The following is a 17,394-nucleotide window of genomic DNA, read 5'->3' as shown; positions in this document are numbered from 1 at the left end:
GAGAGGGAGAGGAAAAGAGAAAATGAAATAAGAGAGAGAGAGGAGATAAGAGAAAAAACATTAAACATAACAGGGAAAGAGAGAAAGAGAGGGAGAGGAAGAGGGAGGGAGAGGAAATGAGAGAGGGAGAGGAAGAGAGAAAAGAAAATGAGAGAGGGAGAGGAGAGAGAAAAAACATTAAACATAATAGGGAAAGAGAGAAAGAGAGGGAGAGGGAGAGGGAGAGGGAGGGAGAGAGAGGAGGGAGAGGTTGTTGTTTTCTTTTCTTTTTTATTGTTATTTAGTTTTCTTGTTTTTTGTTGTAGTAGTAGTAGTAGTTTTTTCTTCTTTTCTTGTTTATTGTTATAGTAGTAGTAGTAGTAGTAGTTCTTGTTGTTTTTTTTTCCTTCTTCTTTTCTTATTTATGGTAGTGGTAGTGGTAGTGGTAGTGGTAGTGGTAGTGGTGGTCGTGGTCCTGGTCGTGGTAGTGGTAGTAGTAGTAGTAGTAGTAGTAGTTGTTGTTGTTATTGTTGTTTTTTTTTTCTTCTTTTATTGTTTATTAAAGTAGTAGTGGTAGTGGTAGTGGTAGTGGTAGTGGTACCTGGTAGTGGTAGTGGTAGTAGTAGTGGTAGTGGTGGTGGTGGTGGTGGTGGTGGTGGTCATGGTCATGGTCATGGTCGTTATCGTCATCGTTGTTATCTTTGTCGTCGTCGTTGTCGTCGTGGTCATGGTCGTAGTCATGGTCATGGTCATGGTGGTGGTCATGGTCGTAGTCATGGTTGTGGTCATGATCGTGGTCATGGTCATGGTCATGGCCGTAGTCGTAGTCGTAGTCTTTGTCGTAGTCATGGTCGTGGTCGTGGTCGTGGTCGTGGTCGTGGTCATGGTTATAGTCATAGTCGTAGTCGTGGTCATGGTCGTGGTCATGGTCATGGTCATGGTCATGGTCGTAGTCGTGGCCGTGGTCATGATCGTAGTCATAATTATAGTTGTAATCGTAGTCATAGTCGTGGTCGTGATCGTGGTCGTGGTCGTGGTCATAGTCGTGGTCGTAGTCGTAGTCGTAGTCATGATCATGGTGGTGGTGGTGGTCATAGTCATAGTCGTCATAGTCGTGGTTGTAGTAGTAGTAGTAGTTGTTGTTGTTGTTGTTTCTGTTGTTGTTTTTTCTTCTTTTATTGTTTATTAAAGTAGTGGTAGTGGTAGTGGTAGTAGTAGTGGTAGTGGTAGTGGTAGTGGTAGTGGTAGTGGTAGTGGTAGTGGTACTTGGTAGTGGTAGTGGTAGTGGTACTTGGTAGTGGTAGTGGTAGTGGTAGTGGTGGTTGTCGTGGTTGTGGTCATGGTCGTTATCATCATTGTTGTCATCTTTTTCGTCGTCGTTGTCATCGTGGTCGTGGTGTTTTTTCTTCTTTTATTGTTTATTAAAGTAGTAGTAGTAGTGATAGTGGTAGTGGTAGTGGTAGTGGTAGTGGTAGTTGTCATGGTTGTGGTCATGGTCGTTATCATCATCATTGTCATCTTTGTCGTCGTCATTGTCATCGTGGTCGTGGTCCTAGTCATGGTCGTGGTCGTGGTGGTGGTCATGATCGTAGTCATGGTCGTGGTCATGGTCGTGGTCGTGGTCATGGTCGTGGTCATAGTCGTAGTCGTAGTATGTTCGTGGTCGTGGTCATGGTCATAATCGTAGTCGTAGTCATGGTCATGGTCGTGGTTATAGTCATGGTCGTAGTCGTGGTCGTTTTCGTGGACGTAGTTGTAGTTATAGTCGTAATCGTAGTCATAGTCATGGTCGTGGTCGTGGTCGTAGTCGTAGTCATGATCGTGGTGGTGGTCATGGTCATAGTCATAGTCGTCATAGTCGTGGTTGTAGTAGTAATAGTGCTTTTGTTGTTTCTTGTTGTTGTTGTTGTTGTAGTAATGGTTTTTTTTTTCTTGTTTATTGTTGTCTAGTTTTCTTATTTGTTATTGTTGTAGTAGTAGTAGTAGTAATAGTAGTTTTTTTTCTTTTCTTGTTTGTAGTAGTAGTAGTAGTAGTAGTAGTGAGATATATGTTTTGTTAGAGAAAATGAGAGAGGGGGAGGAAGAGAAAAAAGAAGAAGGAATGAGAGAGAGGGAATAAACATGCAGCATAATAAAGAAAGAGAAAAAGAGAGAGAGATGGAAGGAGAGCATATAATGAATGGATAAAAAACAAAGAGAGAGTGGTGGTGAGGTTTGGTGAGGTCCATTGCAACACCACGAGAAGGGAAACACTATGACATATGTTAATTTCTGGGTGGTGGGTGGAGACTTTACATACGTTAATTTTTGCTGAGTTACAAGAGAAGAAATCCCTTCTCAAACAATTTAAGAAAGAAAAAAAGAATGATAACAAAAACAAATTGTTTGTCGTAACGTAGACAAAATGGAAAACAATGAAGGTCTTGATGTTCAAGATCGCGAGGCGTATCTTAATCAGGGTGTCCCATGTCCTTACTCTCAATGCAAGTTGGCAATTAGACGAAAACGTTGATTGTCTATAGAACACATTGTCAAACGGTTTTCTATTCATGACATAAAACATGGAGTTCTTATGTTTGTAGAAAAACTTCATTAGGATCCACATAAGAAACTTTCATACATAATTTAGTCATTATTTCCTTACATTTGACAATGACATCTCATAAGTTCCTTTGTAACTTGACATGCAATTTTCAGTTTTTATCAAGAAAAATGGCAATGATAGTGTATATGAGGACCTTCAACTTGATCAACAAGTGGTAATTAATAGTTTACAGGTTATGTCACATTAGTTTATGAAGTTCATTAGCTTGGAAGATCCAACTGTTCTCAAGAGTACTCCAAAGTTGACTAGGTCCACAAGAGACATGGAGTAATAGTTGTACACGACTTATATGACTTGTATATGACTTATGTGAACTCTTTTTTGTGTGGAAGAAGGAGAGGAATGCAACTTGTGTTTTGTGGTGCATTTTTTGGGCTTGTACACCTGTGGAAGATGGAGGGAGAGTTGAAGACTATGGTGAATGCTCCAAAGCATGCAAACACAAAGTAAACTAAAGATAAAGAGGAGATACAAACAAAGAAGGTAAGAGTCATTTTTTTCCATCCATTTGGTATCACAAAAATGAGTTGTATGACAGTCCATGAAAGGGGAAAATAGAGAAAAAGTATTCAGCCTACTCTTATGAGCATCTTCTTCCATTCTCTTACCATATTCATGTACCATTGAAGCCCTTCTTGTGCCCAAGTACTTGAGTGACTTTGGGGCAAGTCAAGAGGTGATTTTTGCCAATGTATGGGCTGAATAGGCTCTCCCAAAACTGTCATAAATAGGGCACCCATTAAAACTCATTCATTTGAAGGACTTTCTTGAAATCTTATCACTTCCTTGTGTAGACAATGCTCCCGAAACAATAGGGCATTGGTTGAGATTGTAATGAGAGACTTTCCCATGAGTTTGTATACATTTATGAGTCAAGTTTGAGGGCTGGAAATTACTATTTTAATGCAGGGCTAAAGTACGTTTGTGGTTCTATTGATGCATTTTTATCATCCTTTGGACTCTATGTCAGTTGTAATGAGTTCTATCTCTCTATATCTTGTATCTTGAAGTCTCAATACATGTATCTTCATGAAATGGAGGGCATTAGACCTTGAATTTGTTGTAGGAAATAGAGCAAAAATCTAACATAGATCTATGCATAAACCTCATGGTTTTTTATGTAATCAGATCCAAGTTTATTATGGTAAACTTGTATGACATGGCTATGTAAGAAATTGGTTACTCTCTATCTCATCTACTCTCTCCATAACCTGAGAATCCATCAAACCCCAATCATTTTCCTCTCTCCCCTTTGAATCTCTCACTTCTCTTCTTCTCTAAACCCCGATGGTAGACCTTCGACCCCAAACACGATGACAATCGGTGAACACGATGTGAAGGTCCGCTGAAGAAGAGAAAGCACAATGGGAGAATCATCAGGTTCGGGAGGAGATGCCTTGTGGCAATTGGTTCGTTTGATGCAAGAAAACCAACAACAACAATTGCAATTTCAGCAGAGCAAATACAACTACAGCAACAAGGAGGCAAGATGAAGAGTGAAATGATGCTGCTACCATTAAAGCGAGATAGTTGGGCAGGAGCTCAAGCAATTTAATGGGCAAAATGTGTCCTCTTTTATCCGCCTCTATACTGACAAGATGGTCTTCTTTGGGGTCCCTCATCATTCTTGGAGCCGATACTTTGCGTGTTTGGCCGTGCCTGGCCTCTAAGACCGGATTCATGGTCTTTTCCAGAAAGATGCGGGATGGTCTACATTCAAGAAGGCTCTTTGAGAAGAATTCTTTCTTGAAGATTCTGGTCTCATGACGAAGAAAATCTTCACTGAATGGGTTGAAAGGCCCAATAAGGGACTAGCTGCCACACTGCTCTTCACCGTGAATTTCAAAGCAAATTTGCTCAGCCAGATCGTGATGATCAGCAAAATATGGAAATCCAAAAGATTGAAATGTTTCTGAAGGCTGCGGATCCTCTTCTTCAAGAGAAGTTGATTGATCGGCTTGAAGATCCTGACTCTGAGATGGGATTGAAGACTGCTTGGGGTGATGTCACTGAAGTAGTTAATATGATTTCTCAAAGAGAGCAGATGCACCTAAGGTGGGGTTCTACCTCTATACCATCTGAGTCCATAAGAGAACCTATTCCTGTATCTCGACCTCTTGTTTCCATGGCCGAGCAACCAGGATATCCTGATGTTCAACCTCCAAAGAAGAATGTCATGGACGAGCTGTTCAAGAGCATGTAGGATCTCCATCTTTATCTAACGGAGATTAATTCCAAGGTGGAAAGGCTTGATGTGAAAGTGGAAGAAAGAGGGCGGATAGCTGCGCAAAGACCCATACGAGAAGGCTTCAAAAGACACTATATTTGGTGTGACAGCCTACAGCATGATAAGAGGGAGTGCAATGCATTTCGTAAAGCTGAGGCGCAAAAATTAGTCTTTTGGAAGGATGGTAAAATTCATGCGACCGAAATTGGGCTTCCTCTTGAGCCAAATTTCGGTAACGGTGGCATGAAGAAAAGACTGGAGGATTTGGCAACAAGAACATCCTATGCAGTTGTTGATGCAGCTACCTATGGGCTGCAAATTGAGCCAGCCAATGAGATTGTTAAAGCATGTAAAGCTGATGTAATATCCAAAGTGTGGATGGAGGCTTAGATCGCATGGAACGAGGCAAGGCATCCAAAGAAGATTTGACTACTGCCAGTCAATGCATTTGAGGAAGAACCGGATGGACTGAGCCAGTTGATTCATTTTCAACTTTCACTCGGTTGGTAGAGATCAATAATCAAGAAACTGTAGTAGAAGAAAAGAGAAGAAGAGAAGAAGATGTTGCTGGTCCCTCCTCTTTAGGGCCAACCAAATGTGTGACAAGAAGTAAATCGAATCAGCAGAAGGCTGCTGAAAATCCACCACCACCGCCAGAGAATGTCATCGAAGATGCCCCACAGGCAAAGAAGACGGAAGGAAAGAGAAAAGGCAAACATCCCGGATACAAGCTGCAGTCTGACATAGAGACTGTGATGGATCTCAAGCGGGTCCTAGAAGAAAGGATTCTTGGAAGCAAAATTGAATTTACATTGGGTGAAATTCTCAGAATTGCAAAACAAGGATTTCATGATATAATAATTGATGTAATTAAATGGAAAAGATAATATGTTGGTGAAGAAACTGAAGAATCTGTGTATGCTTTTTTGCAAGCTCTTCATGTGTATTTGCAAGACGAAGAGAAGTTGAATACTCAAGGGATTTGATTGGAGGCAATCAAAGAATTGATTGCAGCCATAGAAGCCAAAGATGAAGACATCTATGAACCTGAAATTGAAGAAGCTATTGCAGAGAATGTTATGGTGGGGTCTTCTCAATCCAAAGAGCAGTCCATGCATAAGAAAGAAGCTCGTCTTCACAACATGCAAGAAGAGATTGATGCTCATTCTATTCCAAGAAGTCACTACTCCCGTACCTATTGGTTAAGGGTGACTATCGAAACCGTTGTCAAGATTGGAGAAAGAGAGACTCCATGCATTGCCCTTATAGACCATGGTTTGGAGATCAACGTCATGTCAAGAAGTCTCTATGAGAATGGCAGATGGCCCATAGATGTGGACTTGGGATGGCACATGAGAGTAGCCAATAATTCTTTTGGCGATCTCTATGCGGCATGTCCTTATGTACGGGTTACTATTGGTGATGTAAAAGATGAATTTCATTTCTTTCTTCAAGATTCTTGTAGCTATCCTATCATTCTTGGTTTATCTTTTATTTATGAGTCTCGTTTGGAGACAAAGGCCCTTGATGATGGTTCATCTTATGCTCGGATAAGAAGTAAGGATAATGACAAAGCTGTCCAATTTCTCACTGTTTGTATAAATCATCACACGAATAGAGATCGATTGAGAGATCATCCTATGCCTCCTAATGCTCGAGAATTTAAGGATTTTTGGGCTACACCGATGTAAGTGGAGGCTATGGTAGTGCTTTATGTAATAAAAATTTGCCTCCACATGTAAAGGGAGCTATGTCAAAGGCTGATTTGCAAGTACTTACAGCCAACAGTGTAGGTTGTTATAAACAGTTTTCAGCCATGAATAGGGCTGAAAGAAAGCATTTATGTCATGTGGAACGAGAGCTAAAGCAACTTCATGTTTTGGTTGAAAATGAAGAAATTTCAGGACTATTTAATGGGCTAATTTATAATGATACATTGGCTGAAATATATGCAGCTGTTCATGCAGAAAATCAGTCCATACAAGTATGCACATTGGATATTTATGACATAATTCAAGAATTTGCTGATCATGAAGCTTTTGGATAGCCAAACAGGGATGAGGCAAGAGTAGAAATGAAGTACAAGACAGTTGACAGGAAGATCAAGCCGGTGGCAACTCCACTACCTCCTGAAAGTGAGGGATTGGCTGAAAGGGCATCCAAACAGCCAAGTCTTCGTGACCCCAAAGAAATTGGTCACCAATTTATAGCTAAAAGCTTACGAGAGCTAAAAATTGGTGAAGACTCTTTCCTCTTGCCAGCCGAAAAGTAATCTTTTATGTAGATACTGAAGAAACATGGAAAAGCTTTTTCATTTCAGCCTCATGAAATTGACTGTGTGGATCCAAGTGTTGTGGCACCAATGGTGAATTTCACAATCCCACACATCCCTTGGAATCTTAAACCAATTCCGATACCAAGGGCTCATTTGACTAAGTTACTGGAGCTTTTAAATGAGAAGATAAAGATGCGAATATTGGAGCCATCTTCAGCTCCATATTCTAATCGATGGTTTATTGTGCCTAAGAAGAATGGATCTTTGCGATTCATTCAAGATTTACAGCCTGTCAATAAAGTCATTATTAGAAATGTTGGTTCGCATCCAAATGTTGATGAATTTGCTAAGGCTTTTATAGGTAGAGTAATTTATTCCATGGGTGATTTATATTCGGGATATGACCAATTTCAGTTTGCTTTGGAAAGTCGAGACATTACGACAATGAAGACGCCTCTTGGTTTAGTCCGCATGTGTACTCTACCCCAAGGAGCTACAAATTCAGTGGCTCACATGATGAATGCCATGCACAAAGTATTGAGAGATTATATTCCCCAACTTACTCTTCCTTTCCTTGATGATGTAACGATCAAAGGATGTGAAATTCATGAGAAGAATGAAGATCTCAATGAGCTTAGATGCCGCAAGTTTATTTCTGATCATATAAATGATTGCACTCAAATCTTGTCTAATCTGGAAGAAGTCCATTTTACTCTTTCAGGAGCTAAATCTATTTTCGGAGTTGAAGAAGTTCTTGTGGTTGGGCATATGTGTGGCCCATATGGCCGAAAGCCTTCTCCAATCAAGATTGATGCCATTAGCAAAATGCAGAAAATATGCACAAATGTTTTGGAGGTGAGAAGATTTCTTGAAGCGTGTGTTCTCTATCTTATTTGGATCCCACACTTTGCTCATGTTGCAGAAAATCTTTATCAACTATTAAGAAAAGGCAAAAGGTTTATGTGGGAAAAAGAGCATACCCAAGCTTTTCGAAAATTGAAAAATTTGTTGATTTCAGGCCCCACCTTGAAGAGGGCTGATTACTCTAATGGATAGCCTATCATACTCATCGTAGATACAAGTCCTATTGGGATAGGATGAGCTGTTGGTCAAGATGATCTTGAGGGAAACAGGTATGCAATCTGCTTTGGAGAGAAGATTCTTAATGAACGTCAAAGAAGATATGGTCAAATTAAAAGAGAACTTTGGGGAGTTGTAACTGCATTGAAGTGTGATCGGGAGTACTTCATGGGAGCACATGTAGTAGTTGAAACAGATTGTCTTCCACTCTTGGGCATGATTGCCAACTGTTCCACTCCCGACATAGCTATGCTAAGATGGATAGCCTATATTAAATCCTTAAATCTTGATTTGAAACATATTGCAGGAAGAGATAATCTAGTTGCTGACATGCTTTTGCATGCCAAATATAAAGATGAAGAAGAGATGATGGATGAGGAAGTAACAAAGTCTATATTTGCTAAAAATAAAGCTGTAATTGCTGGTTCAAATTAGAAAATAGTTAATGATGGTACAACTGTCATAAATGCAGGTATATCATTAATTACAGCAAGTACAGCAGGTACTACTGCCATAATAGAATTTACAACATTAAAGAACGAAGAAACAACCATGGAAAGATGGTGGATCGCCTGAAAGACAGCATGCTCAATGCTTTGTTTTAGTTTGTTCTCACTTTATGGAAGAATATTATGCAGATGATTGGTTGAAAATTGGCCAATACTTGAGCACTATGGCAAAGAAGGAAGATTGGACTGATGAAGAGTTCAAGAGAATTAGGAGGAAGGCGTATGGCTTCTTTCTCAAAGACGGTTACCTTTGGATGCATGTGAAGAAGAAAGGAGGAGCACATGTTCGTGTCTTAGGAGACAAGAAGAGTCAAAGACAGGTCATGCAAGAATTTCATGAAAGCCTATTGACTGGCCATAAAGGCATATGGGGCACTTTTGCCAAAATAAAAGAGAAATTTTGGTGGAAAAACATGTATAAAGACATTGAGCATTTTGTTGAGTCTTGTCAAGTTTGTCACATGTACTCTATGGTTAAGCATCTTCCATCTATCGATCTAGCCCTGGTCTTGAAGACAGTCCTGCAGTAGGTGGAGTAACAAACTCACCCCCTCTAGTCTTCTTAGCTGCACTTGGATTTTCTTCATCCCTCTTACGCTTCTCCTCAACAAGTACATCTGCACCATGAGACTTAGCCAAATAAGCATAAATAGAGTACATGTCAACAGGCGAGTCCCAACCTGTCTCTGATCTGATGCTAGAGCTTGCACTAGTCAAAAGAGTTTGCTAAATTTTCCCCTTGTTTGCAGTCTCCATAGCATAAGTCCATAGCGCTGACTGAGTCTCTGAACCCTTCTCAATCTAGACTCCATATGCAGAAGCATCACCTCTTGCTGTCACATAAGAAGTACGCACAGCCATGTCATCCACTAACTTCTTCATTCCACCTTTACCAAAGTTGGTAGCAAGTGGAGCTCCTGTCTCAGTCAACCAAATCTTACCATCTTGCTCCCAATATACCAAATTCTTCCTCCTTGCATCTTGAAAAGATTCACAATCCCTGCAATGCTGATGGTCCGTACTATCGCACCAAATACATCTCCGGTCTCTCCTAGGTGCAATACGAGCACTAGAAGAAGTAGAAGGCGCAGTCGAAGCAAACTGCTCTTTCAACTTTCCCACCAACTCCGCTTTGACTGACTCTAGTGTCAAATCTGTTATGCCTTTGATTATGTCATCAAGAGAAGTAGGCACCGATGAAGCGGATGGTTCTGGAGCAGAAGGTGTAGGCATCGGTCGTGGAATAGGAGGAATAGGTGGAGTGGAAACAGTAGGCACTGGCATAGGCCAAGAAACTGGCTGAGGAGGAGAAGAAATAACAGGGATAGAAGTAGGCATAGGAGCAGATGATGGTTTAGGTGTCATGGAACCATTCTGTAGACGAGTCTTCCATATCCTCCTCTTGGTCAAAGTCGAGACTGCATCCTGAGCATCCTTCCAATCCGTTTTAAGACCCATAGGCTTTGTGCGATCCTCAAGAAGCTCACCCAATTCTTCCTGAAGAGCAGGATTTGCAGCTTGCAAGAAAAGCTCAACTTTTTCAACATCCAATGCTCTTTGTTCAATGGCATCAAGCTGACTATACCTCTCTTCAAATTCTCGAATCAACTCCGAAGCAAGTAGACCTTTGTTTAGCATGTAGACCCACTCTCGGAATGACCGCCGAGTAGCCATACCAAAGTCCTCAAGGAAGTATTCTTCTTTCAAGGCCTTCTTAAAATCTTGCCAATGTGTATTTTGAATAAAAAGATCAGTCACTTTTGTCCTCAAAGCGGGTGTGACAAGACGAAGGAAGTACTTACTCATAAGTCCAGCAGGAACTCCAAAAAACCCCATCTTGATCTCATATGTCTTCAAATATGCTGAAACATTACGCTCGTCAAATAGCTTCTTCTCATTCTCAACTGCTTCAATAGCCTTAGTTGCGTTGTTTGCATTCTCCTGCTCCGAATAGAGTTGCCTTTGCTGAGACAATTGTTGTTGATGCAATTGTTGCTGCTGCTGCATATACAATTGTGTTTGCTGATTTTGGAGCTGCATATACATGGACATATTCTACAAAATCTTCTTTAGATCCTCTGTTGAAGTACTTGACGCAGCAGTCATTGATGGAGCTGTAGTAGACGCAGCTAGAATTGTAGAAGAAGTTGAAATAGAGGCTGAAGTATCTCCCATCCTGAAATTTCTGCGACGCTTTCACGTCGGGTTCACCAAAGATGTCGAAGGGTTTTCGAAAGCAAAGTCGCAACTGCAGAGGTTCTTGAGAAATTCCAAGCAAGAAGATTCCTCAAATCCGAAGATCTTCAAATACAGGCGCTTACTTCCTTAGGTGTTAGAAGAGATTAAGATGATGACAATAAATCTCATGTCAGTGTTATACCTATCTCAATCCTCTCATAGCTGAAGACTTGCGTGATCCTGTGTGCACCTTTACTGACAGGCTATGTGGAAGAAAGTATCTTGGGCACAGCCTCTTAGAGCATCAAAGATCCATCAGCACGATTAATGAATCACAAATACATTCCAGAACAAATCAATGACATGATGTATCCCTCTTACAGAGTCAACGAGCATCCATACATCACGTGCATCCATACATCAGACCTTTGCCTCATTACATTGCCTATACTTCTCTCTGATCGTAGGTAAAGCGCAGTTCTTAGTATTGCTCTGCAAATTGTACATGGTTTTTATGCATTCCTTCAATTCTGAGGCTCTATCTCAAAAGCATAATCTGCATATACTTTTTATTGTATCTCTGGATCAATGAAGGATTGAACAACAGATCTGGAATCTTGAAATGGTTAGCTCCAATCTCAATTACTTGTCCATCAAGTAGCTCCTATGGTGTTGTCGGAATATTTGCATATGCAACCTCATCAAAGCTTGATTCTCAAGTTCTCCTTGGCATATTTCCTTTTGTTTTAAAGGGAAAGCTTGGTCTGATCACAACTCCTATGTTTTCCAGTCATCCAAGGTTCCACATGGTCGACCTAATTGTAAATATCATCGATGACTTCATGGTAAGTCTTCAATCTGTATTGTTCCTTGAAATAGTCAGACGACGGTATGTTCATGCATAGGAATTCCTCCAGAAATCAGAGGCATGAGGAAAAGCATGGCGGTCTCACTGCAGGCCAAGGCTGATCGGTTAGGCGCAGATCAGAAGACATTGAACAGAGCAGCTGATGATAAGTACAATTACAGCAATTGTATTGGGCAATCATTAGAACATAATGATAGGCCAGTGGACGAAAACGATCAATATGATGTTCATCAGGAGGCGGATGAGAAGATGAGGAGGATGAGAAGGACGAGGCTGAGCATGCAGTGTAGTGCTGATGATCAAAGCATAATTGCAGGCGATGGCCATGTGGGTATCGACGACTATGATGATGGTGATGATGATAGCTTTCCACAGGAGAGGCATTGCCAATAGCAGCGATCGAGTGTTCCTTCTCTAACATCGAGCAAGTGTTATGGCCGACGCACCAGGTCCCATGAGTGCTCCCCTCAACCTTGAGCTAAAAGTGGATGCCTTGTGGATGCAGGCAGTCTTTGATACATACTATGTAGCGTCGGCTTTTTCATCCCGATTGTAGATAGGGGCAAAAATCCTTTCTCTGTTCCCCTCCTAGCAAAAGTTCGTCGTCCCCCCTCTCCCCCAAAGACAGCCATCCCCCTTCTTCTAGAAAAGCCTCTTTTCCCCCCAGGAAAGCGGGCCAATTTTAGCATTAATCACACTTTTTTATATCGACCAAACCTCCTTCCAGTACGCTTGCAATATCTGGGCTGAAATCCTTTGCTCTTTGGGAGCACATGCCAAACTGTGCACATATCTTTTCTGGACTGATCTGCTGCTTAACCATTTCAATAATCATATCACCATATTGAGACACCATGGCCTTGCATTGCTGATTCATGACACCAGATGCTCCAATGGCCTCATTTATAGCTGTTATGATTCCCGTTGGCCCAACCATCAAAGATGTTCCAAAATCAGCAATAGCAGCACAACCATTGGCACAGAAACCTATTGTCTTTCCACCTACGAGAAAGTCTCCCATATCAAACTGCCAGTAGCCTTTTCGTGTGACTGGCACGTAAGTATGTTGTCCAATGTAATGTCTAGGATCCATGCCACCAAAGATGAGCTCAATATGTTGCAGCCATGCCCAAAGAATGCCACATGCTTGAAGCCCGACCACATCTGTTATACATGTCCACAAGTGTATTGCCAACATGAAACTCATTATCTAGCCCCCTTTTTTATATCTCTACATGAAGTTCTCAGCTTGTATCTAAAGCTCCTATGATGCTACATGATTTCAGGCTGTAAACAAATGTACTAGCATCAGCAGAAATACTATCCAGTTGTAGATGTTGGAAACATCCTCACAAAGCCCATAATCGGCATATCTTGAAATAAGTGTAGCCCATGAGATTGCATCTCGAGTTACCAGTCTACCAAAACTCCCTGTTCTTCTCCGTCTTCAGCATAGAATGAAAGAGCAAACATAACAACTAAGTATGTACAAAGTATCAAATCACACGCACAACTTTTGGGTGGTTTTCACACCTCGAATGCGTAGCAATACGACATCCACCCCCTCTAATCCTGCGCATCCTCCAGATGGGCCAACTACCCATGATCGTTATCATCGAGATCCACAAACAGATCAATCTCTTCATTATGCATTTCCGGTAGATCAACAAGATTATCTGTCATATCATCTGTCTCTTCCATTGGAGTTTCTTCTCGTTGCTCTTCTCTTGAAAATTCTTCCAATGCATAATCCTCATCATCTCTTTTCTTGAAAATCTTGATTCTTTTTCCAGCAATAGGCACTCTAAGCACTGTCCCATCCAATTCTGTTAGCTCATATGTTGCATTATCAAAAACATGTCTGACTATGTACGGCCCAAACCATCTTTTCACCATCTTCCGAAGGGCAGTATGCTAATTTTCAAGGTTGCTATCAAAGACCAATACCCAATCTCCCTCTTCTATTGCTCTAGGCCGCAAGTGATGCCTGCTGTCAAACCTGTCCTTATTCCTTAGTCTAGCAACCTTCAACCTTTCAATCGCTAGCTGAATATCCTCTGGTCTCCTCTCCAACTGTCGAATCCGAAGAGCTAAGAGCTCCTCTCTCATCAAATCCTCCTTCCAAGGTAAAACTGACCAAGTCAAAGCACAAGTCTCAATCGGCATAACAGGTTTCTGACCATACATCAACTCTACAGGCATATATCCTGTGGTAACACTATGAGTCGTACGATCAGCCCATAAAGCAAATGGTAGAAGTCTTGGCCATTCTCCAATCCGTCCTCTGCATGCTTTGGCTAATGCTTTCACTATCGGCGGATGCCCTCTTTCACTCTTCCCATTTCCCTCTGGATTATATGTTGTAGTTAGAGCCAACTTGATTCCTAGCTGAGAGAAAAAATCCCTAGCTTCATCTGCATCCAATTCACCGCGATCCGCAGTGATCTTACCCACACAACCATACCTGCAGAAAATTTCCTCCAATAAGAACTTACATACTGCACTAGTGGTCTTCGTTCTCAAAGATCTGCCCTCAACATGATTGGTAAGATCCTCTCTAGCCAAACCAATGTACCTCATCTGCCATAGACCCATAGGCATGGTAACCAAATCAACCACCCACTTATAATGAATGCATAGCGGATAGGTCGGATGAAGCTCATCTCGATGACGCACTGCTGAATACATCTGACAGTCTCTGCAAGTCTCAACAAAGTGAGAAACATCTTTGTACATGCCTTTCCACCAATATTTCTCCTTAATTTTCTCATAAGTAGCCCACACTCCTCTATGACCAGCCCAAGGACTCTCATGAAACTCCCTCATCACCTGTAACTGTGTCTCTCTATTGCAGACAACCCGCAAAGGTAATCCGCCTCTTTTCTTCGGATGCTTCCAAAGAAATCCGTCCTTGAGAAAATAACCATAGGCTTTCCTTCTGATCTTCTTGAACTCTTCATCTGTCCATTCATCTCTTTTGCTTAGTGTACTAATGTACCTTCCAATTGGCAACCAATCTCCAACATAGAGTTCTTCTATGAAAGCCACAATATCATAGACATGACAAACATGATCAACCATAGTAGCTGAAATTTCTGCATCATCCTCTTCTGCAAGTAGAGTCCCCTCATCATCATATCTGGCTCTAGACAACATATCTGCCACTGGATTATCCTTCCCTGCTATGTGTTTAAATTCCGGATTTAATGACTTGATGTATGCAATCCATCTCAGCATGGCTATATCCGGAGTAGAGCAACTCGTGATCATACCAATCAATGGCAAGCAATCTGTCTCTACCACAACTGAAGCTCCAATAAAGTACTCCTTGTCACATTTGAGAGCCGTGACAATCCCCAATAGCTCCCTCTTGATTTGCGGATATCTCCTCTGTCTCTCGTTTAGGACTTTTGCCCCAAACCGAATAGCATACCTATTTCCATCTGCATCATCTTGACCTGTAACCCAACCTATGCCAATTGGACTAGTGTCAACTGTCAATACAATAGGCCTTTCACAATTATAATCCGCTTTCTTGAGAGTAGGAGCATTTTGCAATAACTTATTCAATTTCCACATGGCTCTAGTGTGGCTCTCATCCCAATAGAATTTCTGCCCCTTTCGAAGCAGCTGATACAAACAATCTGCTATGTGTGCAAAATGAGGTATCCAAATCATATAAAGCACACAAGCTCTAATGAATCTCCGTACCTCTGAAGTGGTAGAACAATACTCCGCAATCTTGCCTATAGCATTCACCTTATCAGGTGAGGGTTTCCTGCCATAATATCCACACATATGCCCAACAATGACAACCTCATTCACTCCAAAAACAGATTTTTGCCTTGAAAGTGTCAAGTTCACTTCTTCTAACCTGGCCAAAATCTTCTCACATGCTGAAATATGTTCAGCCACAAAGTATATGCATCCTTGCTCATTTAGACTCTCATTCTTCTCTTCTTCTGCACACCGCTTAATGGGCACATCATCCAAGAAAGGCATGGTAAGATGAGGTATGTAATCACGAAGGACCTTATGCATGGCATTCATCATATGCGCAACAGAATTAGTGGCACCTTGAGGCAAGGTACACTTCCTGACAAGCCCAATAGGAGTTCTCATGGTGGTTATGTCCCTGCTTTCCAAAGCCAGCTGAAACTGATCATATCCTGAATACAAATCACCTAAAGAATAGATGGCACGTCCAGCAAATGCCTCTGCAAACTCATCCACAACTGGACCTATACCAACATTCCTGATAGTAACTCTGTTTACTGGCTGCATGTCCTGAATAAATCGGAGAGTACCATTCTTCTTTGGAACTGTAAACCACCTGTTTGAGTATGGTGCAGATGAAGGCTCAAGGATTCCCATCCTGATTTTCTCATTCAATAAATCAATCAGCTTTGGCAAGTGTGCTTTAGGCACTCGAATAGGTCGGAGATTCCATGGGATATGAGGAATAGTAAAAATGACCATAGGAGCAACAATATTAGGATTCACACATCCAATCTCATGTGGGAAAAAAGCAAATCCCCTTCCATGACGCTCAAGCATCTCCTGAAAGCATTGCTTCTCTATGGGTAGCAAGAAATCACCATTTCCAATTTTCAATTCAGCAAGAGTCTCTGCTGAAAATTTATGACCAATATGCTCCGGATTCCTCAAAATTTGTTGTTTAGCAGCCCTCTCTATTTGCTGATCACTGTCAGGTGGAAGCGGTACAGCAACCGGCTTCACCTTCTTATCCACAGTTTTGTATTTTGTGTCAACCTAGCTTCATTATGCTCTTCTGCATTACATAAATCTTGCTGTAAATCAGCAATTCTGCACTCCAATGGCTAAATATCCTCAGCCCTCTGCTCTATGGACTGCATAGAAACAGCCCTAAACTCTGAATGCTTAAATATTTCAGCAGTAAACTCTGTTGGCTGAAAGTTTTCAGCCCTCTGTGTCTCTGAAAGCTGATCATAACCAGCTGGAAACTCTGTTTGCTGAATTTCTTCAGCACTCAACACTCTTCGCTGAGTTACCTCAGCCTTTGACTCAATCTGTGACACAAAATCTGCAATTTCATGAAACATGTCCAGGGACTGCACTAATACATTACTGTGACAATTCTGCATATGAGTTTTCAGCATATCTTCCATCTCTTCCATCGTATCTGCACAAATCACACTGTCATACATCCCATCTATGTGCTCATCATCCTCCAAAATTCCTACATTTTTCAATTTTTTCTCCTTCCTGCATATATACTGCCTGGCAGCTCTAGGCAACCTAGAAGTCTTCTGATAGCTCATCGAACTGTTTGCTGAATCCCAACAAAACCGGAGGAGAAAACACTGCTGCCAGGAGGCAAGAACTCCAATCTCCTCTGCTCTATACCACCGTCGTCTCGCGAAACGGCGGTACCTAATGAAAACCCGAATCCCTCACAGTGGGCAAAGGTGCATCTCTGAGAGTATCCCTGTTTCTAACATGGTTCACGCACAGAGTCATAAACTGAACTGCTCTCATACCATCTTTACTGCGAATCCGTGCATAAGCAGATCCATCATCCATGACCTTTGTTTCCATGCGCATCTCTGTGATGAATGGCTGTCCAAGAATTATAGGATAAGAGCATGAATCCTACACAAAGAAATGAAAATCCTCCTCTACATCACCAAT

The 17,394-nt window shown here is 41.5% G+C and overlaps 1 pseudogene; it reads right to left on the bottom strand.

Moving 5' to 3' along the window:
• Positions 1-12,409: 12,409 nt before the first annotated feature.
• On the bottom strand, positions 12,410-12,814 carry LOC148036178 (phytepsin pseudogene; annotated as a pseudogene).
• Positions 12,815-17,394: the final 4,580 nt, after the last annotated feature.

This window comes from Lygodium microphyllum, chromosome 5 (genome assembly GCF_053477565.2).
Source record: "Lygodium microphyllum isolate KBCC chromosome 5, Lygodium_microphyllum_v1.1.10, whole genome shotgun sequence".
Lineage (NCBI taxonomy): Eukaryota > Viridiplantae > Streptophyta > Polypodiopsida > Schizaeales > Lygodiaceae > Lygodium > Lygodium microphyllum.
This window is presented reverse-complemented; position numbering and strand designations above follow the sequence as displayed.